This window comes from Falco cherrug, chromosome 4 (genome assembly GCF_023634085.1).
Source record: "Falco cherrug isolate bFalChe1 chromosome 4, bFalChe1.pri, whole genome shotgun sequence".
Classification (NCBI taxonomy): domain Eukaryota; kingdom Metazoa; phylum Chordata; class Aves; order Falconiformes; family Falconidae; genus Falco; species Falco cherrug.
The window spans coordinates 68443097-68469885 of NC_073700.1; the positions used below are offsets into that span (position 1 = coordinate 68443097).

A 26789-nucleotide genomic window follows, 5' to 3' on the forward strand; every position below is an offset into this window, starting at 1 on the left:
TTTAATGTCCTCAGTTCCCTCTGGATGAAATTTACCTTGGAAAAGTAGAAAAATGATCTCATCACTTCCAAAATTTTCACTTCATATTGCTAATTCTTTGGGACTGGCAAACTGCTGTGTTGCTGTTTCTCTCTCTCTCTTTTTTTTTTCCCCCCCCCCTTCTTTTTAGCAAATAAATGGGGGCTGTACTGTAGGGGGAATCCATCAGCCTACTATTTATGACTACACACAAGGCTGGGGTAAGATAGACTTGGAGGACAAGCAGTGAGAAAGACCATCTCCACAGACACACATTAATGGAGAATGTGCGTATATGTGACTGAAGGCAGGCTTTCTGGGGTTTTTATCTTCTTTCTGACCCTACTCAGTGCCTTATATTAAGCTGTGCTTGGGAGGAGGGAAAGAAAGCAAAAGGATCCTCCATCTAAGGTTTGGGGTTGGGAGGCAGCTTGGGAGTTCTGCAGACTAGAGCTCTGTGGGGTGACTGGAGCAGCATTCGAGCGGTCTTGCGTGCTCAACTTCTTCAGCATACTAACCTGTGTCCACTGGCTAGTCTTTATGAAGCATTTAATTCTGTAGTTTTAAAGCTGTTGAAAAAGCAAAGGAAAGATTTATAACAACATTTACTAACTCTAGGCCAACTGGTTTGGCACAGGAAAGAACTATGTTTTTCAGAACAGCTTTTCAACATTCCACTGTTAGCTAAAATGTATGAAAATTACAGTTTTGAAATGACCAGATGTTTTTACCGAGAAGAAATAGATGACCTGAAAGGGGAAGATGAGGCCTGAACTTGGGCTTCTATGCTACAACTGTCAACTTTTCAGCTAATGGATGACCTACTACGATCTAAAACTACTAAATTTGTGTGATTAATGCTGCTAAATTGCAGACACAGTGTATTTATAATTTTCTCCGTCAGCTTGATACCATTTGTGCAGCATCACTATAAAAGGTGAAGGAGAGAAAAGGTGATTAATCTGGTGTCCTTGTGCAGAGCAGTATGGCATAGCTCTCCTCAAAGCAGAAGTGAAATAAACTAATGGTTTAATCTGTTTCATTTCCAGTTCTATTTTTTTTTTTAATCAAGAGCAGCAGATCCTTTCCCTGCTGTCTGCTTTTCTAGACAGAAACTGAGGCTAGAAACTTTCCTGCTCTCAGTTTCAAATTGCTCACTGCAACATGACCATCCAGTACTTTATTCATGTGACTTATCAAGAGCATGGGGATCTTATTTTGGCCACCCATAACAGTCTAATTGGACTGGCCTGTGTTAAAAATCTGTGCTGGATCGATAGGATGTTTCAAATGCTTTTCTGATTGCTGTTGAGCAGTTACCAGTCAAATGAGATTAAGAACAAAGAGAAGGACTCTGGAGAGAGATGTGATCGTGTTGGGTTGCAATCCACCTCCTCTACTTTATAGCCATTGCTTAAGGTGCCCAAAAAATCCCTGTAACAGAAAAGCTCTTCTCTTTTCTTCTCCTCCGTAGCAGACATCTGTTAAGGGGGGAATTAAATGAAGCTGAAGATAGTGGAGGAATTATTGAATCTATAATTACTGCTGTGCAGTCATTCTCCAGTAAAAAGGAGCCAGTTCCCTTGCAAGGCCCAGCTGGCTGCCTCCACGTCCAGTTACCAGGGGTCCTAGCGTTGCCACCATTGCACTATAGGTGAGAGCAGGAGCACCCAGCAGCTCCCTTACCACCCCCTCAAGAGGTCCTGGCCCCACAAGGTGCAGCTCACCCCATTCCAAGTGACAGCAGGAGAAGCCAGGGGCAGTCAGCATTGTGGGGATCAAGCCCAGAAAAGCTGCTGCTTCTACTGCTGAAAAAGTATCATCAGCCGGCTCTGCTCCTCTTCCAAGAGACCTGACAAAAAAGTTATTTAAAAATCTGTTTAAAATTACGTATTCTCTGCTTTAGGGTTTGCTAAGCTCATTATAGAAGTGGAATGAAATTCCACAGCACGTTTAACATTTTTATTGTTCTTATTTTCTGAGCTTTTCCAAGCTAATAGAGAATGACTGATCCCACTGGTGATCCAAGAGGGATGAGGTGTAGGAATCGCAGCAGGCTGAGCACCATAGCAATACTGTGACTACCAGTTTGGCTACTTCATTGTGCAGGCTGATCCAAGGAGGGATTAAGAGGATTTTGTTTTCCATTTTTTAAGGTGAATGGGCTGAGACGAAAGCCTTTTACTGCATTTCTGAACAAGTCAGGGTATTTAGAAAAACAGTAAAAATGGACTGCACCAGAGCTGGACTTTGAGCGATATAAAATCATTTGCCATAGGAGATTGACTGTATGCAACCACCCAGCTTCCCCACTTTGATCCTTTAGTGGTCACTGATGACCTCCCACCTTCCTCCGTTCCTTACAGCCTTCTGCAGGGAGCCACCCGGCCGCTGTCTGGCAAGTAATGGGAAAAATGCAGCCCTGGAACATCTGATTGCCAGGATGTATTAAAGTCTGAGGGGTGTGTGGTTGCTCAAATCAAATACAAATCAAACATAAGCCACAGCTTAAATTTAAGTTGACCTTCACCTTCTGACAGGTTTGAAAATGATTGATTGTTTTTCATTTACTCCCCACCCCTGCCTCTCCATACAGATTCCTAATTAAGGGCAGAAGCAAAGGGAACAACTAATTGTTATCACCAGTTTGGATTTCCAGACTAAGAAACCTCAGTTCAGGGAAATGTTGTCCAAATGTTATGCTAAACTGACCCACGGCCAGGAATTTTCAACACTGTGCTCATTGCTAATCTATATGCATCAAATCATGCACATTTTTCCCTTTTAGCACCTACCACTTGTGCCTGAAGACCATTCAGCTCTTGACAAAAGCTCCTGCCGAAAAGTTGGTATTTATCTTTTCCACTAGCCAAAGGCGTGCAGGAGAGGAGACAGCAATCCTCATGTTTAATGACTGATATCTCATACTGGATTGTGGACTTCTAGTACCTGCCACCACCGCCAGCTGGAGGACATTTTTGCAAAACCAAGTCCTCAGTACCTCAAAGGTATTAGCTTTTGTGACCCTTTGACGGCTACTGCTACCTTATTTAGATAACTTCATCCATATATCTACTGTTTGAGACACATTTTTTCTATGCAATTTAAGCAATGCAACTATAAAGCTCTTAATTGGGCATAGTTACACAGAAATTGAGTAACAAGGCTGTACAAATGGCTGGCAATGCCAAACACACTTTTGGCTAAGCAGGTGCTCAATTTGGCTGATTGCAAAGGGAAAATGAGCCCTTTGATTTGGATCAAGTGAAACAGTGTCCAATTTGTAATTAAACATCTAGTGCAACTCCTGGCAATTTCCATGGTAGCACAAGCACATGTGGAAGGGAAGGTTCATCAGCTGGCTCCCAGAAGGCAGGAGAAGGTAGGGTTGTCATCTTTTTCTCCCTTCCCGTCTGTAGCCCAGCAGTCATCTCAGCTGGCTTGTGTTATAAAAGACACAACTGCAAATCTTGCCTGTCTAATTTGGAGGGCTCCAGAGGGTTACCCCAACTTTTAGCTTCTCTCACAAGTAATACCAGACATCTATACCAAGCAATTATTTTATATACTTTCCCTTTAGGTCATCTTGCAGCAGGCAATTTCTCCTGTCTGTGGCCCAGCCTGGGAATCACTCCAGTCCTAGCACATAGGGATTCTCAACAGGCCAACACATTGAAGTAGCATTTCTGCCTTAGGCCCTAGCAGCAACAACCTGGGCCAATAAATCTTCTGTCCTTTACAGATGCAAAACAATCCAGAAAAACCTGTACAAAATCTTATCTCAGAGTAGGTCATCACTAGGTTGATAATCAGATGTATTAAAGACCATTTTTATGCTCAATTGTACTCATCAGAAATCTACCAGATTAAAAAAAAATGGAAAGTTCTTTTTAATATGTAGATGGGAAAGGTGTCAGAAAGACAATAGATACTGCCAGCAATTACATGTAAGAATTTGGAAGCACATTACACCTCTAAATCAAGCATGTCTATTACTATTCACACACATAACAGTGCCTGAGTTTTTAATTAGAGATCATAAATCATTATGTAGCCAAAGTAATAAAGTACATGCAAGCTACTAACCTAGAGACAGCATGACTATGCCAGTCCTAATTGTCAGGTATAGTTTACATCTTTGCAAAATTTGGGGAAAACAGACTGTGAAAACTGGATTTCCACAAGTAGAAGAAATTTCTTCTATCAGATGAGATCAGTCATAGAGCTGGATCCCATATGTGCATTTGTGTGTGTATCCCCACATACAAACATTTATACAGATATACATGCATGTGAACATACATACAAGTTCCTAAGACCAAGAAAGGTATTTTTTTTAATTTTGACACTTTTTAAAGCTAATTCAGATTTTTCTCTAACTGATGCAATGCATAAGAAACAAAGCAGTTTACATCATTATCAGGATAATCCATTACCCTTCAACGTTTTAAACTATCCATAGTTTTAAAAAACATTTAGCAAATTATGAGTGAAACACTTAAATTTAGCCTGTTGTTCAGTACACCTAGAAGCTAACATTTAGTAATACCAATATCATGCAAATGAATTACAAAGGAAAATATAACATAGTCAGATTAGTCTGTGTGAATGAGATCACATTTATAAAAACACATTCATATAATATATATAGTTAAAAGACTATATACAAAGAAATCTCAATAAATTGTGTCCAAAACTAAATCTTTTTCATGTATTCTTTGGAACAACCATACAAACTTCAGCTGTGAGCTTGATCTCAGCCAACAGAAGAGATTTGTTGATACTCTAGGGTAGCCAGTTTTCACAGTTCTCATTTTCAAACTTCTGCAAAGTGATAAATCACACCTGCAATTTCTACTTATTTGCTGTATTTCAAAATTACTTGGTTCAAAAATCCTTGTGAAGTGATAACAACGGTAGCTTGTCATTAGTTTAGATTACAATTTTGGTGGAGAGCGTTTCTGTTTGGGTGCTTTAGAGGATCACTGCTTTTAATTGTATGCATGATAAGTAAAATCGACCAAATCCACAATCGACTGGGATCGTCCTGAAGACAGAAGACGTTCCTCCACCGGCCAGTAGAAGGTCCAGGATATTTCTGGGCAGACTGTAAAGTTAATTATAACGTTAGAGGTAATACCCTAACATTTAAGTGGTTGGGCTCTGTAAAACATGCAATAATTACACCCATTCTCAATATGAATTTTAATCCTTTAGAATATTTTTTAAATACATAGATGTGTGTCTGCTGGTTTCAGTTTCCCTGTTCTGTATGTGAAGCCCTCAGCTGAGATTTTGAGGCGAGAGGTTCACTCCATCCCCTATTGAGTTCTTTCTTTCTGACCAAAGGACAAAATGCCCGCCCCTCCCAAAGCGCCGAAGGCTTGACTTCAAGGCCAGAACCCTGCAAGCGGTGTGTTTGCTGTTAACCACCTTCTCTTGGGTCTCCGTGTTGCTTTGACGCCGGCTGCGGGAGAGGGGACCGGGACCGCCATCAATCCGCGCTCTCCTGGTGCTGTCCAAGGTGACACCGCCAGCTGCCCCCGGGGCTGTCCCAGGGCACCGCACCGGCAAAACCCTCCGGGGTTCGGGGGACTGCAGTATCAAAGTCACGACTGCAACCTGCTCCTCAGTTCTAAAGGCGAGATGACACGTACAGATCAAAGTGCTGCCTTCTGAATCTTAACAGGCCCCCTCAAAACAACCCCAAACAAACAAAGGTAAACATCTGTGTTTGGAAAAACTTACGTCATTTTGGCCGTTGTCTAATCACAGTAGGTTAAAATGCATTCGGCACTATTTTAAGTTTCTTTAAACTTCCCAGAAACATATCTCTCTGCTGCCTCAGTAAACCTGGCAGCTTTGAAAGCACAGTCAAAATTACAGGGACACAGAAGTTGCATTTTTAACAGAGACTGCATGCAGCCACAGAGATCTATTTGGCAGGGAGGGAGAAAAAGAGATCTGTGTGTATGCTCGCATACACCTCCACTGTTTCAGGCAACGTATAATTTCCCTTGTGAATAGCTATAAAGTTATTGTAGCATTAAAGCTGGATAGACCTACAGTAATGGTATTTCCTGACATTTCCAAATGTTAAAAGGTCAACAAAAACAGTACGTATGGAAACAATCTCTTGTCATTACATTCTATAGCATGAATTAAATAAACATTTCCTCTTTTTTCTCCCTTCTCCTGTCATTCAATGTAAAAATCTAAACTATGACATCAAAACAGCATGAAACCAGTAAGAGCTTTAATTAAAGAAGAATTCAATAAAAGCAATCTATTCTGTTTCAGTCAGATCCACTTTTTCTTCACTTACTGACAAGTTAATGAAATTCCAGCAGTAACCACTGACAAAAATGTGAATCTGTCTAGAGAAAGTCTTTCTCAAAAGGAAGCTTCTAGTAGCCAGAGCCACCCACCCCTAACCAGTAAACATACTGGTGTCCCCCAAGGCAGCAATATTTACTGCTTTTGCTTTATGTATTGTGCAAGACCACAGCTCCCAGTGAAGCAGTAAGGTAGGCCAGCCATTGCCTTGTATGTGCCAACAAGCCCATCAACAATAACTTTTCAACTGCTTTTGAAATCAGACTAGAATCCAGTTTCTCCAGACATCAGCCTTAATCCGGATAGATCACACATTAACAGAGAGCTCAGCACTGGGATGCTCAGTGTAGCTGGGCGCTGCCCACAAGCAATGTCACAGCCTGCTTATCCGGCCCAGCAGAGAAATGCGGCTGTTTTTGCAGCATGGATCTGAGACTCCAGCTCTGCACAATGGTTGCCCTTTCTTGATAGCTTCTTGTATCGTCGGACAGCACAGGTTACGTTTTCAGTGTGTTAAGCTATTTCAGTTAAGCACAACAGGGCTGAAACAGCAAAATTGTGACTCGCCTGACCTGATACTGTGGCCCTCGGTCATCTTGCAGGCTGGAACAAGGCAAACAACCGGACTGTTGACAGCAGTGCTCACCCCCAAAGCCATGGCACTGCAAAGTTCCCTTAATCTGGGTGAAAAAGAGTACCCTTCTGCATGATGAGACTGAAGGACTTTGGACAGAAGACAACCACTGCAGCTGCAAGAGAAGTGGAGATACGCATTGGCTAGTGAGAGTGAGGGACTGACCTGGTGCAACACCCTGAAAACCCTGCTTCATTCAGAAGCATATAGACATAATGTGCAGCCTGTGCGAAGAATTACAACAATAAGAAAGGGTGAGGGAGAACATATTTTTATGAAAGCTCCTCAGCTTGGGCCACTGATATCACTATTGCTTGGGTTTGCTGAAGTCTGGGGTGGAAGAGCCAGCCCTCCTCTGGGGCAGTTACAAAAGCCACTTAGCTCCTTTATGGATCCATGTAGAGAAACCCACCCCATCACTTCTCTATTGTTTTGGACTTCCATCACCAACCCTTTAAAACCCTGTTCTGGTTTTTCCTATCCCAGTTTTCCATCTTTCACTCTTGATTGACATTGACCCATTTGAAAATGATGACAATATTCAGGAAAACACATGAGGAACACTTGCATTACGTGCAGGTACTCAGTCCCATGAATGAGGCCACCAACAGAATTCAGAGCAGTGATCTACGCTGAGAACGGTGAGGCAAGGGCCCCAGGACCATCAGTGCCATGTTGCAATGACATCTGACAACAAACATCACCCAGAAGGATGCGATTGCCTGACAAAGAGGCAATAGCAAACCAAACCTCGCGTCAAAGAATCACTACTACAAGAGTCCTAAAAAGTAGGTCTGAGGGAGCAGGCAGTTCTGCCAAAGTCAGTGAGTGAGAAAGGCTTGGAGATATCTTCTGCTGCCAATTCCTGAAAGAGTTTCCTGGGCTTTCTCTGTGTTTAAATAAATAAATCAGACTGCACCCAGGATGCTCCTCATTCCATCACTAATTTCTTCTGCAGGGAATAACCTGGTAGAGCCAAAGCCAAAACGGAGATTTCTAAATGGCACCACCATCTCTGTGCTGTCCAAAGTGTGCCCCACCCCCACCTCCACTCCCGCCGCTCAGGCAGTACAACCCCACCAATAAGTTATAATCAAAAAATAATATCCAGCTGTGCCTGTTGAGAAATACCTCAAGTGCTGTTGCTCACCTTGGGTTCTGTTGGGAGGCCAGTTTACTGTAGGCACCTCAGAGCTTTGGGTGTAGATCACCAACCACGTCTGGAGAAGAGCCTATTCAATACTGAAATTCTAGTCTGATCTCATGTTTTGTATGGCTGCGACAATAACTCCACTTGTGGCTCTCTGCTTTCACCATTAGTGCTGCTTCTCTTGTCCCACATCTGAAGTGGGGCCTGCAAACTATACTCCTCCTAAACAGAAGTTATCTGCCATGCTGGCTTTGGCACTTCTTGGCCTTCTAGACATCTGGTAAGTTATATTCAAATTGTTTTCCATACACAGAAAATGCACAAACCCATACAGCGGTTGCATCACGCAGTGTTACCTCTCTCCCTCCCTGTTCTAGGGTATTCTCCTTCTGGAGGAAAAATCACCCTTGCAAACATCTGGAATAAGGCAATCTTCCTACTTAGACCCACTGCTTCAGCTGCACAGTAGCACACATCTGATCTACGTGTGGAGGATGACACTTCCGCACCTTTCACCAGACATGTAGCCTCACATATGTTATGGAAAAAGGCAACAGCCTGGTAATAGTGCAGAGCATAAACTGCTAGTTAGATCTTCAAACACACCCAATATTCTTCGGTTTAGATGAAGACACATGAGGCTCTGAGGACAGATTAGGGTCAACTACAGGAAGTTCCATCCCAAATGTTCTTTCCAGGACCTGGACCCGGTATGAATACGGTAGGAAAAGCCTCCCTAATAAGTCAAACTCTTTCTTCTTTCACTAAATAAAACAAACATTTTTCTAACCTGTATTGTTTCTGGCTCTGCTCACTGCTCAGCTCCTTACTACAGCTTACTTCAAAATTCCTTGCTGGGTGTTTGGCAAAGCAAGTATGATCTATAGCGTGACCTTGCAATTCAGTGCACTGCTGTCATTCTGTATAATGCACCGTAAAGCATAGCTTTTATTGGAAATGAAACTGCATAAATAAACACTCTTAATTTCATGTGAAGTAAAACATTTTGCATTACAAACGTGCAGATTCAGGTTGGGATAAATTAGTTACTAGAGAGCCAAAAATCAAGCAGCAATGTGCCTTTATTATTTTGATCCTTTTAAAATGTAGACAGTGTCTAGTAATTTTGTTTCAGTTTTGTAGTCTTTCATTAGGAGGAAGATTTCTTTGCACACTATAGAGAGCTGAATGGGATTAAACCCTTCTCTGGTGCTCTCTTCATCCACATGAGCTTCAACCTTCTGCTCCACCACGATGACTATAAACAGTCACTGGTTGCATGAAGTAAGGAAAAAGCATAGTGAATCCAGTTTTGCAAACCTGATCAAAGACGAGCCGAGCTTTAGTTATCTAAGTGGAATCTCTCTGTCTCTACCATAGTATCTTAACTTGTCTTAAATATACTGACAGCTTGTGGAAAAAACATCTAGTTAATGCATGCACTCTAACACATACTTTAATTTTGTGGTTTTTCAGTCCGTTATTAATTAAGCCATCACTATTTGTTCAGAATTTAAGGCTGACTGCCTCCAGTGCTCTTAAAAAGCATAAAGGCAAAAATCATAGGCATCAGTCTTGCATACAGCACAAGAGGTGACAGTAACAATTATGTGTCTGGAAGGAGACACCCCAACCAGGCTGCAGACGGTTAGCTAATCTTATTCCAATGTGTCATTTTGAGAGAAAATAAACCTGCCCTGGTCATTAGCTATGTAAAATGCTTGGATCATTAGGCTAATTCTGGCAGTATTTTGCTGGTTGGGTTGGTTTTTTGGTAATATACTCACAGTTATTCAGTTAAATACCTGTGCCAGAACTTTCATCCACAGAAAATGCTGCTCCTCCCTTCTAAGCACCTTGGTACTTTGCTGAACAGGTCGCAGTGTCACAACTGACACCCCTCAGAGAGCCAGCACCAGCCACTCAACCTGCTCTCAACTGCAGACCAGCCCCAGGGAGCTTGTTTGCTCCAGAAAATATACCCCAAAACAAAAATAAGAGAGAACATAATGAAAAACAGAGCTATAGGATAGCAAATGCAGCTGCTTTTTCCTTCCTCCAATACTTCAAGGCCATCCCTGCAATATGGATTTCATTAATGGCTCAGAGACAGCACTGCAGAATTACAAGTTCAAGATGTTATTGGAAAAGCCACCCCATGACATTTTTATGTTGGTTTTTTGGTGTGGTTTTTTTCTTTAAATGTGATCTTTAAAACCAACTTTTAAAAAAGCAATTATTTGGTGCATTTTAATACTGCCAGCTATTGGGCTGGAAGTGAGTATACGCATACGCACATAACCAACAGCAAAGACTTTCTGTGCAGCCTTCCCGCAAAATAGAAGGGGAGAAAAAAAAGTATGAGATGTAAGCTAGGTTTGAGCAGCAGAGTACAGCTCTTGAGTTTGCTCAACTGAAAGGTCTCTGGATCTGTCAGTCACTTCATCTGTGATTATACATAGATTGATGGAGCTCCATTCCTCTGTTCATAGTTTCCTACTAAATCACACATACAATTATTTCACAGTGCCATCATATTTGAAAGTCAGCTACTATAAACAATAAAGCATAATGCTGTCAGGCAGCCTCATGTTAGTAAACTATTAAGCCACAACTTTTTCACTGAGAAATATATGGATTTCATGTTAAAGAAAGTTTTCAACTCATCCAATTATCAGTGTTTCACATATATATAAAGCAATTAAATAAAACCACAGTGGAAACATGACATTGAAGTTCTGAAACAAGCTGTAAGACACTAATTAGTGCTTGAGCTGCAGTACAGCCAGTCTCGCTTCTGACTTGGCAGCCAAATAGCTGCCACCCTCATCATGGCTGAGGCTGGCTGTGGTGGCAGAAGTGGGGCTTCCGCATGGCACCAGCACCAGGCTCAACCCCTCCCTTGAACCATACAGCCTCAGCTGTCACTGTGCCCCCCCGCATACCCAGTGCTCCAGAACAACCAGATCGCCATAATTCAAACAGGTGTTTTTTCATGCCTGGCAAAAAAAAAAAAAAAAAAAAAAAAAATTACAGTGCCTGAATTTGTCACAAAGAAAACTCCTTGGTGTGTAGTAGGATACTATATCCTCAGCCAGGCACAGTCTGCCACAGCCCAGCTGTCCTCAGCCTCGCTGAGGCTGCCCAGCTTCTCTCATTGAGCGTGCAGGAAAGCACAAACAGAGCTGGCTGAACCTAACGGGCCCCTAAAGAGCTGTTCATAAAGCAACACTACTGGACACATCACCTGAAATGGAAAACAACAGGAAATGTTTCAAATTATGTGATGCACTGCTGCACTCTGGGACAAAATAACATCCCGTGTTTTGCCTGCTGAGACAGGAGAGACCTGCCCAATAAATGCAGGCTGTCCAATCACTTGCAGTGCATCTAGAAAGCTATAAAAGACAGCTAAGAGGCTTCTACTCCAGAATATATTTATATATAAATGCTCTACACTTTATATACTCTATACATATGTGCCATAACAGGTTTCCTTGGTCATTTGTGATGAACCATCCTCAGCTGTCCCAGTACTGCCTATTAAAGAGAACACTGAATATTTAAAATCTGCTTAAGTCTTCTCACACACCACTGGTGTAAGAATATTAAACTCATCCTTTCAGTCTTGTATTATGTATTCTTCGCCAGATTATTTTTTAATATTTTATTTTTTGTGTGTATGCACAAATCCCAAGGCATATGTGCAAATTAGGATTCCTGTCCCATGTCATTCTGGGCACATGTCTCGTTTACATGCTCATTTAAAAATGTGAGTCTTGTCATTTCAATCTGCTACAGTAATTTAGCTCTAACGCGGAACTGGTGCCAGGGTTTTGAAGGGTTATTTTTCCTCTCCGTGGACAAACTGCTATACTGAAGTGGTTACATTCCTATTTAATGGCATGAAGCCACTTAAAAGAGTTAACCTTCTTTATGCAAATGTTAACAATTTTCTGGTAAAACCATTCCACTTAAAATAAAATAGAAAACCAACTGGTGCTGTTGCAGAAATACACAGGTACTCTGAACCACAGCATGATGGCAGAGAGTGCTCTTCAGCTCACATCTATGTCACAGCAAAATGCTGGGCATAAGCTCCAAAATAACCAGATTGCTCTGGATATGTTTGCAAGTAAAATGAGTTTACTATTAGCTCCATGTAATTATGTCTCACAGCATTCCCAATTCTTTTCCCTTTGCATAGCGTTACAGAAAGCAACACAGGAACTCATCATGCACCATGGATGGCTAAAAGAGCATCAGCAGCAGTCTCAAAGACAGGTAGACAGCTCTGAGGCCAAAGCAGAGGCCCAAAGCATACCAGAGGGTAAGAAATGTGCTGGCAACTGGGTGCCACGTCTGGAAGATGTATAACTTCATCTTGCAGATGCTGAGCTGAGTGGCCAGAGCAGTTGTCTTCAATTATGGTGAGAGCCAAAGGGTGGAGAGAAACAAAGAGGGTAACAAGAACTAGATGCTGTTCTGCCAGCTCCTGAAAGATTATATGTTTATTCATTTTGTTAGTTACCAAAACACCGAGTGTTTTCAAGAGAAATCTAGACTTTGTATATGTCTGTGTGCAATACAAGTGCACAAACTAATCAGCGTCCAAGACGGTAGTTAGCTGTAGCGGATGCCAACAATACTGATGTTTATTATTTATAATACCCTCTTGGTCAAAATCCAGGAACCTGGCACATGTACTGAGGCATTCTGAATTTCCCCAAAATTATCATCATGAGTAACTTGGAGATTATTATCTGCAGAGCACCCAAGTATGTGCTTTGTAGCACACACTGTCCTTGTCCTAAATGCTAATACTCCTATTCTAAATACCACTTGTCAGAAGAGAGGACATTTGGGCAGGGAAGGTTTAGGGTCAGAAATGACATGATTTATGGCAGAAATATCATAATTCTGCTCAGTAGACATTGGCACTTCTTCAGGAAATATTGATTAGATGGTGAAAAGCATAGCTTGCTCCTTTGTGGAACAATTCACTCTAGCTGGGCTCTTCACACTGAAATATATTATATATGAAGCAAATGACAGGCAGAAAACTCAGACTCAGAGAAGACTGTCAACTCACCCACACCCTCACTGTCTCCCACTTGCAGCACTGCCTTAGGCCATGTAAACATCCCTTTGAGGCACAGGCACTGCAGCTACAAATGAAAAAATAGACCGGTTTTAGCTCTAGGCCTGTGAGTCTCCACATCCAATGCCATTCACAGCTCCCTTTCTCCACTGCCTCAGGTTTAAGTGTAACTTACTCCCAAGACTGTGCCTCTCCCTGTTGGTAGATCTGTCACAGGGCACCATCCCTCCCTTCCTCCTGTCCATCACCTGGTTTAGGTCTGAGCCACCGTTGCAGAGATGCTCTGCCACCGCCGTGCTCCTCTGTGTAGCATTCTCAGGCCACCTGCTGCTCAAAACATACCTATGAGTCACACCAAAACAAAGCTGTACCAGCCCATATGATTTGTTTTACCATGCAAGGGCAAGTTCCACTGCCGGCACTCAAGCGTCTTGTGATTAGTGTTTTTTCCCTTTACTGTATCAGGTCTGGTTTAAGTTGTAGATATTAGTAGTTGACACTGCCCTGTTACTTATACTCTAAATCACCTTGAAAACACTGGGTGGCATTAAATAACAAAGTAAGTATGTGCAATAAAATAAATGCATTGTATATACTAGAAGGATAACATTCTTTAAATGGCTGGAATCTCAAATGAAGCATGAATAAGGAGCAGCGTAACACCTTTGAAGAGGGTGAATCTGAACCAGCTAAATTATGGGTTCTCAGCTTTTCAGTATGTAAGAAATCTGTAATTTTATTTGTCATAACTTACAACAGGCCTTGAATATTTTTATCCTTCCTTAACTAAAAGAATAAATCCGAGAAATTCATGGTGTTATGCAAATGGAGATACTACCAGTTCAAAACGGAGGGAATACAGCTTAAGGCCTGGCTCTTTGAGATCTTAAACTTTCAAATATGGGGGGGGGGGGGGGGGGGGGAGGGGGCGGGGAAAGGACTGGTATGATTACTTTTTCTACCAGTTCCAGAAAAAAAATGGACATAATAAATTACAGAAAAGAGAAATCTATGGAGCTTATACCTAATACCCATCAAATGGTGTAAGCAGCAGCACTGCCAGCTGTGCACATAAGATCACACTTTTCTGGTGGATTAAGGGTCTTTTGTTAAACCTTCAAAGTTTCAAAACTTGCTGTTCTGAATTCCACAGCCTTTTGAATAGTTTGTGAAAACAGTTCACCAACCCACACAATAGTTCAAACACTGTGGTATATAATACAGAGTATGGGCTGGCATCAGTCACACTTTTGGTGTTGAGGACACTGTGGGTTTATTATAAACTGTTTACCAAGGAGAACATTACCTGGAAAGAAAAGAGGTTGCATAGATTAAAGTTTTTCTTCCAGATCAATGAATGCCTTATGTTTGAAAGTTACTGCTACCACCAAATTGTTCACATGTGCAGGGCTATGTTATAAAAATGATACCACTGGAGTTCAAGAAGTATTAAAAAAGCAACAGGCAAAATCCTAGCCAAAAAGATATTTTATCTTTGTAGACAGAACTTGGTAAACTAAGTTTCACATTTTCCTCAAAGATTTTCTACTCCTGATGGAATACGCAGATGATAAAAAACACGACAGAGTGTTCAAAAGACGGCTGTCAAAGATTCTTACTTTTCTGCAAACATAAACATAGCCTGTGATTTGGCAAATGAACATAATGTTTTTACGGGTTTATGGTTAATTTTTCTAATCCTGACCATGATGAAAACTTTGAACAACAAATACATAATTTATACCTGCAATTTGCTAGAACTAGAACTGTTAACTAGAAACAGTATTTAGTTCTCCCTCTAGCTCCATCCTATCCTATTTACAATCTGATAATCTGGTTTAGAATAGTTACCTTATAGATTTACAAGCGTCATATGTGGTCACACGAAGAACACACCCTTTAAAATATATATTTGAAGTATTGTCCCAAAATAATAAGTTATGTTTGTTTACCTAAAATCTATCTCACACATGCAAAGTATCAAGAGTCATTTGAAACTTAAAGATCCATAATAAAGTTCTGAAAAAGAAAAATAAAGGCTATGAACATATGCTTACAACCACTCTATAATTATCAACAAGGCTTTCTTTATGAAACTCTTGTTTCCCTTAGTTGCTGCTTTAGTTAAATCCACACAGGACTACAGAAAGGGAAACATCTCAGTTCCTGTATAAAATACAATCTTTTCCCTCAATGGCAAGAGGAAAATCATGATGCATAAGAATTCTTTAATATATTTGCCTTTAGAGTTTATTGACTTTACTTCTACTGGTATTTTACCATGTAGAAATAACATTTAGTTACCAAAACTGAATCCTTGCTGACTTAAAAACCCATCCATTCAACTACATTTTTGAACAAGTTGTATTAATTTAAGCAGCATGAAGCTAGCTGGGCAGAGCAAGCTAAGTCAACCAGCTATATTTTAAAGGTTTTCTTTCTTAAAAAAAAAAAAAAAAAATCTAGCTAAAAACGCGTACCATAAATCAGGATTCAGTGACTGAAAAGTGGAGCAAACATCCCTCTGGGATAATAAATCAAGTTAGTACTTGAATTTGTATCATTTTAGAACATCTTTCAAATTTATTTATTAGGTAGCTGAATGATTTTATCTTATCCATGCGTATTCATCTAGTTCTGCCTGTATCAAGCTGTTCCAGACGGCATCTCTTTGAGCAGTAGCCTGTGCCATGTTGGAAAGGGGCTGCCATTGATGAATATGTTTTTGATTTTGGAAAAGTGAGCTGTCTGCCTTTATCATGGATTAAGGTATCATTCGAAGGTACATAGTACGCTCGGCTTGGAGCAGGCCAAGGTAGTCTCCGTCCCTGCCAGCCCTCCAGCCAGGTTCTCCATCTGGTTCTCATAACGCGCCCCAGCTACATTTCATCTCGTAAGCTGAAGAGATGATGCTAGATTAAAAGCAGGCCCAGCAGCGATAGGTTTCAGGAGTTGGTGCAGGTATTCTAATTATGTAACACATGTAGTCATTTCTGGTACATAAATTGGCTTCTTACCGGTACGTATTTTATTGGTACCGGTTTCTCCAAGAACAGGCACTTTAAGGTAAATGGCAACAGCCCCGACCAGTGCACCAGGGTAAGGAAAACTTCACAGAATCATGGAATTATTTGTGTTTTGCCTCTTCAGTCCACTTTTAACTAAATACTGGAAGACTAGCAAAGAGCAAGCTGCTTAAACCCTTGCAGTCACAAAGATGTCTTTCCCCTGGGCAGGAGATACTGCAAGAGGACTTGTATTTTCTGAATTCTACTATGTTATCAACTGCATTTTCAACACCACAGCCTCTACTTTGCAGCAGACGTCACCCCAGAGCAGATCCTCAAGCTCACACAAAGCCCCCCAGAGTTCAGTGGGATTCAGGGGCTGTAAGCTTCCTAACTGGCAGTTCCTATTACAGCAGTGGGGACAATTGTACCAAGAACATCTGATTTAGAGTAGCTATAAATACTTTTTCAAGAGGAGCATACAAAGCCGTATAGCAAGTATTACACTTGCTCAGCGACATCCTTCTGAGTATTGGCTGAAATTACTTCCATTGTATTTGAAATAAAAATGATTTATTTAGGCCAACATTCAGGAAAGCATTCAAGAATAAGTTTAAATAAAATAAGCTAGATGTAGAATAAAATAAATCATCTAAAGTGCACAGAAATATCTGGCATGGAAATTTTTTGAACCCTTTTTAGTAGATTTCTGACATACTTAAAACAGAGCAGAAGTAATGAACCTCCTGATGCAAGGAATCACATGGTTTCTCCAGCAAATAGAAGGTAAATAGCCTCTCAGTTGAAAATTGACAATTTTAAAACACACCTCTCCAAAACCAAAACAAAGTCAGTTTGCTAAAAGTGGTGCAAGCCAGAAGTGACTGTGTAAGCTATTTCTCTACCCTAATGAAACAAGCACCAGCCCTTTATGTATCCAGCAGATAATTGGGCTTATCAAGCACAACACAGAATTTCTATTGATTTGGCTGTAACACAAGCCAGCATCTAGGGCTAGTGTCATCTCAGGATCTTGCCACAAGGACAGTTATATTTGTACCAAGTGCCAGCTCTGCCATATGCCACTGCAGTCCAACCTATTAAAAACTACTGATCAGCTCTGTGACTTTTCCCATGCCCACCCCCCCCAGCCTGTGAACACCCAGTGAACTAGCAAACTGCTTGTTTTGATACACAGCAGACTTGAAAACTCCCCAATTTACCTAGGGAGATTTTTAGCAGGTTTCCTGGATTTCTCACTCTTGCTTAAACCAGTGTGTCAATAAACAGAATACCTTCATGCTTAGTATGAATTTCATATTTCTCCTGAACTGTCCTGGAATCCTGAACTTCCACCTGTCCGACATGAAAGGAGCATTTCACAGAATTTACTGTTTAGTGGAATCTACCCTACAGGATGCCTTTTTTTTTTTTTCCCTTATCCCACAGGAGGGTAAGTCTCCAAGTCTGTTGAAAAAGTTCAGCGGGGGACAGCATTATACAATCTCTGTGTGCATTGTAGCCCTATATTTAAGAACGCATTTAGTTACAATTTATTTCCATGGCCTGTTTTCTTTTTCAGCAGCCAGTGTGAATTCTTTCAGGATGACATTAAATCATTCAGCTGCACCCATTGTGTTGGATTCAATATAGAGTGGACCAAAGAACGTATAGGCTGAATGCCACTCTGTCTCTTAGGAATTACATGCTTGCTAGAAGTAAATTATGGTGTATTATAATACTAAAATATTGTCAGGAGTTGTTTGTGGCTAAACACTAAAACAAAGTAATATGTGGCAACATCTGAGACACAATTGACTTAAAGCGATTTGCTCCAAGGAATTAGTTACTAACCAAAATGACTGCCATTAACTTGTTCTGTAACAAAACTTTGCACAAAAGACAAACAAAAGCACTTTATGTGGCCATGGAAAGCCCCATCCTTAGGCTAACACTCAGATAGACGTTGGGTCACCCCTCTCAGCCTCCTCCACTCCATCTAAACTGAATAAACCAGGTACTTTACTTTGAAGTTGATCCTCCCCACCTAGGCTTCAACTCTGCGTTGATTTGTTTCTGTGCTCAGTGCCACAAGGCAACTTTGCACCCCCAGTGCTCCCCATATGCTCTGAACTACTTTCATTTACTTTTCCCTTTTCATTTTACCCTGTTTGTTTCCCCAAGCCCACTGGAGCCGTCCTGACCAGAGTCTCTGGATGCTATCACAATACAAATAATTTGAGGTAAAAAAGGCTCCATTCTGAAAGTGAAAGAAAGTGGACCCTTGGAAAGAATGTAAACCTTTCTAGAATAAGTAAATGTTATTCAAATAACTTGCTTTTGTCTCTCTTTATTTCTTTAAAGTTAATTACAAAGAAAGAAGTCACCAGGACAAACATTCCAGGAGTCTCCTTGGTATATATCAGGCAGCACACACACTGCACACCAATAACAATGAAATGACCCCTTGAAATACTGCATTTCTTGCCAAGCATAACTTCTTCGAAGAGTTTAAACTTCACCATTGGCCAAAATTTGAGAGCTGAAAGTCCTTCTTTTCTTAGTTCAAGTTGGGGCATGATTCAGAGAAAGGAGAAGAGGCTAAAGTAACCCACCTCAGCTGATGTTTTCAGTAGAAAAGCAGCTCCAACAGTTACAAAAGATGCTCTCAGTCTCTAAACCCCCAAGTTCTCCTCTGGGATTAAAACTATCGGACTCCTGTCATCAGTAATTTGGGTGCATCTCTTTCCCAGCATGCCTGTGGAAACATCTCTCTGTGTTTGGCCAGGGATCCAGACCTGGGGTCCTCACCAGGCCAGAGTCTGAACTAGAGGACAGAGGGGCAATGTCAGAACTGGCTCGTGACAGATCCCATTTGGGTTGTACTGCAACGGTCCATCAACACACAGAAATTGGAGTCACCAAGCTGAACAGCTTAATTTAAAAACAAATGGAAAGCAAACAGAGCCTTACTCCTTCCGCTCAAGTTTACAGCTTTGTTACTGTGACTCCTGTGCACTTGATAGATTGGATACTAATGGGCCACAGGAAACAAAAACAGATGACTAACATTAGCCAGTAAGTGGAAGCACCAGGGAAAGCCCAAAATAGGCTGCTTTTAGCTCATCCATGTTATCCAGCTACTCAGAATAAGCACAAACACTGAGAAAATTATTCATAATTTGCACTTAAATAGAATCTTCTATTAGAGGGTATCACAGTAGTTTATGACTATTAAATATTTGGTACTAATGGGATAAGCATCTGACACTCATCTGCAGAGAAAAACGCATCAAAGAATAGCAGACAGTCAAACTCCATAAGTGTATTGCACATGCCACTGTGGGTGTTGCTGAAAATATGGAAAACATTTAGAAGGGCAAGTGAAAATAGCTGTAATATAAAATCCCTTCTGTCATAAGACTTCAGAAAATAGTTACTCTCAAATGTTTTTCCTTCCACACTGCTTTCTGTTATGTAAAAAAAAAATAATTTCCCTCTCTCCACAATCTCCCTCTTCAAAAGAAAATGAGTGTTTGATTCCACCAAAACAGTTCAGTGTCATGAAACAGATCACTGTTTTTGAGGAGAGGAAATCCCAGCTGTTTTCCTACATCTTCTGCTCACAGAACTTAAGTTGCTTTGGGCAGATACTAACAAAGTAACTGCACAAAGTGAAACACTTTAAAAAATCCAAAATAGGCCAAACAACTGTCACTCTCCCCACATCCTGCACACTCAACCCTGTGAATCGAAAGTGTCATTTGACACTAAAACCTCTCCTGTGGAGTTTGCCTCAGTTTCTTGCCTGTATTTAGAAAAAATAAAAGAAAATCACCACTGTATCAAACAACAGAAAACGGTTCAGCACATAGAGTAAGGTTCCCAAGTGATCTACATTGGGACAGTTACAAGGGATGTGTACCAAGCAAATAGAGATAAAGCCTGCGAAGACTGAATGCCTGTTTTGTAGGGCTTCAAGCAGATAGCCTTTCACTTGCATCTCCCAGTCCAGTTCACAAAATAAGCTGCTGCCATCTTATGGAAGAGACCTCGAAAAGCACTTGGTCCAAAAACAATTGCTGCATTTCTTCATCTCCCTTTGTTTACTTTGTGATTAATAACTGTTTTGACAAAGAATTTCCTTGCTTTGCAAAGATCTGCCTATTGTGGTGAGTTATCCTTTGTGGAAGTTCCTTTCTCACCTATGATTTCACAGTAATTTTCAGAGTATCCAGGAAGTCAGACGGAGTAGTGTACCGAGAGAGGGAACAAACCAGCCAGGCTGTTAATCCTGACACTGCCTCGGACAGAGGTTTTTTGTACGATACAACAAAAGCCAGCTGGAGCCATTCAGCCACTACAGGATAAAGTCATCATTTCTGCCCAGTCTTAAGGCAGTCATTCTGTGTGCTCCATCTCTGGCCTTCTCTACACGGCCAGCTTAAACCAGTTTAACCAAACCTGTGGGTTTTAACATGCTTACTAAAATCAACAAAAACGTACCAGCTTAAGCCTGAAGCCACCATGCACACAGGGGTTCAATTTCTCCATCTTTAAGGCACAAATAGCTACATTTGCAGAATGTCAGGGAGCTTTGCTGAGAGATTTTGCCTTTGATCTGAAAGGGAAATCTCTTTGCAAGCTTCTGTGTTACTGCACGAGAAAAAAGCAAGATTTCAGATAAGGACTGCCTGTGAGAGTGGTCAGCAAGGCTGACACAGTATTCAGGTGAATGTAGGACTCCCACGAGTTCAAAACACTTGTTGCTACCTAGGATGCAATATTCAACTTCAACATTTAAATCAAAAACATTTTTGGAATGAGTATGACCAGCATGAGAGTCAGGATAAACGCATGAGAGAAGCCAAGTGTTGTCCGTGCCTCCCACAGCAGCTGCACTGACCTGCTACCAGTGAGCCCGAGCTCCCCAGTCCTTCTGGGGCTACGAAGGGGTAAAATACAATCACTGGCCAGTCACTTACTTCCTTTTATTTGATGTGACCTCTCCTTTTTCCTCCTCCCTGTGAAAGAGTTCCCCATCCACTAATAACCAGGGAGAACATTATGAAATTCCTACTGAGAATAAACAGCTGTTAGTACCTAGATTTTTAAGCTGTATTAGCGAGATTTAGGTAACATCCAGGAATCCCCCATTTAAGCAGCACCCAAGAACCCTCCAGGAGTTAGCTGAGATGACATCTTGTCATTTGATAGCTATGTCTAGTAAATACCAAGTTCCACCAAAATTGCACAAAGTAGAGAAGTTACGGTCCTGTATCAGTGTGCAAAAAGGCAAGTAGGAAGATATGGAGCTATACAGACATTAATCCCAGACAATGCAGCAGAAAGATGATACAGTATGCCATTTTAAAATATGCTTTCATTCTTTATTCACTATGCTGTGAGGAGGCATGAACCAGAAAGCATAACTACACCAGTGATTGAAAGATTGCTAAAGGCTCTTATAACTTCCAGAGTTGCACGTAACTGCACAAAATGGGTCAAGTGAGTGACAAATGGCCCCATGAGTCAAGATCATAAGTCTTTAAACAAGATTGGCCAAAAGATAAAATAGCTGGCAAAATTAAACATTTTTAACACCATTTATTGGAAATGAGTATCAGGAACATCTGCTTTCCTTCTCTGGGACAAACACAAAGTAAGTGGTGAGGAAAATGATGCAGTTTTTCAGCTTTGACACGTCACGATCAGATAGTCTGAAGAAAAAGCCCACACTACATGGTACCCATAAGGCCCATACATTAAACTGACATTGCTCAGAAGCCAAATGTCAGCCAGGAACCTCGGACAGTAGTACAGGCATGACATGGTAGGCACTCTCTCTTCATCAAAAGTTTGTAAAAATTGTTAAGTCACAGCTAGTAACATGAAAAAGACAAAACCCCAAAACTGACAAACCGCTGAGAAGGGCAAAGAAACCCTACAGAGACATCACAATCATTTGGCAAATTGAATCCATTGAAAGAGCACATATATCCAATGCTCTACATCATCCTTTCCAAGAGCAAAACTGTAACTGAAATCTGTGCTAATCCAGAGGAAGCATAATTGCGTCCTCTCCCTTACCCAAAGCCACAGCACTAGAGCTACAGTGCACGGCCAACCTTGTACAGGTACTCAAACTAATGGCTCCTGGGTCTGGCCATAATCCCTATTTCCCCATCCTCCCAGTGTGCCTAAATGAAGCTCATATAGAGCATCACTGAACTGTTACAGGGAAGCTACAGCTACTGAACTAGGGGGAACGAACTGGTTTGGGTTAAGGACACTAGGTAAGAACTCAGGCATGTTAGGTCAAGCTGCAGGTTTCTGTCTCCTTGTGGGCTTTTACACAAATAATTTGTGCCCAAATACTCAAAGGGAGCTTGCCACCTAAATGCTTCTACAGAAATCAAGACCCATCTTGCAGTGACTCAGCAAGCCTGTCTCAAAGCACTGCAGAGGGTTAACGACTGTGGAGAGCTCACGTACTATGGGAATGGATAACTGCAGGTGCCCAAGACCAAAATACTACCTTCTTTTTCTCATATCAGCTTGGAAAGTCTAATTTAGAAGCATTTCTTAGCTATGCCCAAAAATATCTACTTACAACATTTGCATTGGTCTTTAAATAAAAATTCCAGCACTTTCATAGCCCCTTATTAACCGAGAGATATAAAATTTCAGTAAGGAAAGAGATTGTGGTTTCAAGGGTCTACTTAGTCTCTAATCACACCATAAAAGAAAGATTATTTTTTTTTACATTTAAATAAGATATGAAAAACACATTTTCTTTTGTCTTTTCTTTTTTTTTCTTTTACTTTTACTTTCCTAACAGGCTCCTCTAAACAGTTTCATTTAAAATACCTTTTCTATAGTGCCCAGTGTTTTCTTTGGCAAATCTGGAGAGCTGGGTTTTGGGATAAAAATAAATTGTACCAAAAGACCAAAACAGGATTAGGAGATTTGAAAGGACTTCGTAAAAATCAGTTGTGCACAGGCAAAGGGTGAATTTTTCAGTAGGTCATTTTAAAGATAAAAGCTCTGGAGGAAAGATTTCTGCTTGGTGGCAAACTCATCTAAACCTTGCAAAGCCTACAGGAGAGTCTGCAAGGAAGGCAGAGGTTACAGAGCATGAGAACATGCACAAATTCTCACATCTTAAAGCTATTTTACAAAAGATTAGGTAACATTTTTCGTACGATGCGCACATGCGCTTGAGCAATGGCGTAGTCCTAAAGCGAGACCTTTATGTCAATCTGTCTTACAAACAGTTTGGGGATGGGGGAGGCAGAAAGGAGCCTCTCTTTTAACATTCACAGACCTGCTTTTTCATCTTCCCCTGCCCACCCCTGATTTTCTCTCTCACTTCCCCGTATCAGTTATGCTTTAAAAATATCTAGGGATCAAGGTGGATAAAGGGTGCATCCTACTTGCAAAGATGGATGCAGAAGACTGCTTGCACTATAGGTGTAAGTCAAGCTGCAGAGGATTTATTTCCAGCCCCTCTAGTACACTGGTAGCTGATAATGTAGGATGGATTTGTCTCTTCTGTGGGAGAACACAACACTCTCCTTCAACATGGTGCACGTTTCTAGAGCATGACGTGAGCAGCAAAATGTTCAGAAGGTACATAACCCCTTGCTAACAGATAGCAACTATTTTATTTAAGAGATCCCCTATTAATCAGAGTAATTCTTCTTGCAATGCAGACAGTGAATGTCTGCAGGTAATTACAAAATATCATGGTATTTTTTAGGATAAGCTGCCATCAAACTACGTTGCTGTCTCAGTGCCATGTAATTTCTTCCCTTCCCATTTTCAGACCTGCCTGTAAGACTGACCATCCCTAAAATATTTCCAATCTAATCTCCTTTTATTACTAAATTAACATTAGACCTAAGAACATTCCACTAAGTATAGGGAAAACACACCAACGTTAATCGCTTTACATGTGGTCACCAACATATTAATAGCAGCCGCTCTAGCAGGTTTCTGCCGCACAGCATTGCCAGGGCTAAGCGCGGCAGGAACGCGTGCGGAGCCATCACGCGCGGGCCTGGGTCAAGACAGAAGCATAAGCACAGAGTAAACAATAAAGCATGAATTTAAGTAACTGAACGGAAACAATTCTCAATTATATGATTTAATTAGAGATAGGAAATAAACTCAAACACGGTCTGCCATAAAAAACTGGGGGCTCTTCAGCATTTGTTTTCCCTTGATGTGTTTTCATGCATTTCCAGGTCTGCTGACTTGATTCCTGCCGCACTGCAGCAAGGCACAACCAGGGCTGATCATCCCCGAGGATTTGCCTCAGCTCAGCAGTGGCTACTAACAATACCACAGCTTTTTAGGACTCAGTTAGGAGACAAAACTCCAAGCAGACATTCTGAAATATATGTGGTATCACACGGTTGTTAAATTGAAAACTCAGGTTTCAATGAAGAGAAAAAAAGCTTTAGAGGTGTCTTCCTGTATACAAAATAAACACACACAGAGCAGTTAAGCCGCTTTTCTCGGAGTCACACTGAGAACTAAGTCTACTACCAGGTTTAAGCTTTTTTATATGGTTCATTTCCACAAACACTAATGCATTAAAAAAAAAAAAAAGAGGTACAGGCTCAGGGAGAGATTACATGACTAGTTCTATACTGTATTACCCAAAAAGAAAAAAATTGAAAAGGCATCACTTGTCAATGAGCAGCTTTCCTGTCAGTAGGAAATGCAACTGCTTCTTTATTTTACCCGTCATAAATAAAATACTGTTCAGCTTGGTTCCATTAGGCACATAGGCATCACCTGGCAAACACAGATTTGAGCAGAAGCCCCAGCTAAGGGAACACACTCTCATTATGGCAAAGGAAATAAAGGTTAAACAGAAGGACAAGCTTTCCATTACTAAGGTTCAAAAAAAAGTGGGAGGGGTCATCTGCGGAGGCAATAAAATCTTCATTGTTGGGTTTCTTGTAAGACTATTTTGAATACATGAATGGTTTGAGTGTACTTGATCCTTCCTTAGGGTAGAGAGAAAGACTACCATGGTGTCTTAAAGTCCTTTCCTGCTCTGTTTTCCCAGCCTAAGTCTGCAAACAAAGGATGTATTCAGACTTCAAGCTAGTACGATAAAACATTCTAATCTGTATACTATCAAGTTATTTTGACTTCTATAGAGGGCATGGTAAACGCATGCTGATGCTTCTGTTGCTTCTGACTACTACTGTGAAAAACATAGCAAATAATTTCCACTAAGCTCAGAAGACTGCTACTTGTATTTTGAGGAATGCAAAAGAACGGAAGCGCTGCAGGCCTTTGGGTATCACTGCTCTGCTGTCTAGCCGCAGCTTACAGGGGAAACTTCATTGCACTTCTTGATTGCTCTAGCCTCACACAGTTTGCCTCTCCCCTCTAGGCAAAAGGAAATTGCAAGACCAAAAAATTGCTTTTTCTTACTGTTTAAAGGGAGAAGAGAAGCCAGCAGCATATTCCCAGGATTAGACTCACCTGCTGGCTCAGTCCGTAGCAATCTGTTAAGCCAGCCCATTGCGTTTCATCACATTGACCTGTGAAACAACAGAAGTCGTCTTTATTCCATGTCCCAAGAAGCGTGCAATCCTAGGAGAAAAAAAATAGCATGGTAGGAAGGTGCTCCTGCCCCTGGAGCCAGGTCAGTCAGTCAGACCTTGCAGCCAGAGTAGGTCCATTCCCAAGTACGCTCCCTGAGGCACCAAACCAGAGAAGACTCAGGAAGCAGCCTGGTTTCTGGAGGGGGGTGTTCAACCATTGAACTCTCTGTTCCTTCAGATGGGCTGCCACCGGTACCTGAACCGTCTCCCACATCTGTGTCACACCAACAGCGTACTCACACCCTTACTCGTTTACCATCTTTCTACCTGGATTGCTACATACGTAGAGGGAGGCACAGGCATTCAGGCCTGACACAAAAGGGTACTGTTACATCTTCTGGTTCACAAAAGAAACAGCAATATGCCAAGATAATAGCATTATTGCGGCCATTCCGTGGACCTGGAAAAGGATTTCCGTGCCTTAACACATGCCTTTTTCAAACAGATCTGCTAATTTAGTAAGCCTTCACTCTCCTACAAGCTTTTACACAAACAAAACCGTAAGTTACAGAAAAGCCTGTATGAGTAATGCCTGTGGTCTTGAAAACAATTTGTTAATTCAAACATTATTGCCAAAGCTTGAACACTCCCAGTGCTCCAACAGATTACCTTGGGAACTGAGAGACCATTATTAACACTTCCTAAAACCCAGAAGGTCCTGTACTGAACCAGTTTGGCTCTGCAACTTTCTAGACTCTTCCCTATGTGCCCTGTGGCTACATTTAAACTCTGCCACCTGTGAGGACATTTTAGCCCCCAGGCCCACACAGCCCAGCTGCCCTCTGATCCCAGCTCAGGATGAGACCTGGGTCTGTTCCTTTGCCTTGTCCCAGGGGTCCTGGCAGAGGGACACCAGTGTGTGCAGGCCAGACAGGAGCCAAGCACCTGAGGGGAGCAGCTGATGGGACAGGCA

At 41.4% G+C, this 26789-nt stretch overlaps 1 long non-coding RNA gene across 1 annotated transcript; it reads right to left on the reverse strand.

Annotated features, from left to right (window-relative positions):
- Positions 1–26789, reverse strand: LOC129736055 (uncharacterized). The gene is made up of 4 exons (XR_008732217.1): positions 25755–26789; positions 6927–7103; positions 5452–5653; positions 1–1870 (listed from the first exon to the last, which is right to left on the reverse strand). It is a non-coding gene; the product is annotated as an uncharacterized LOC129736055 (long non-coding RNA).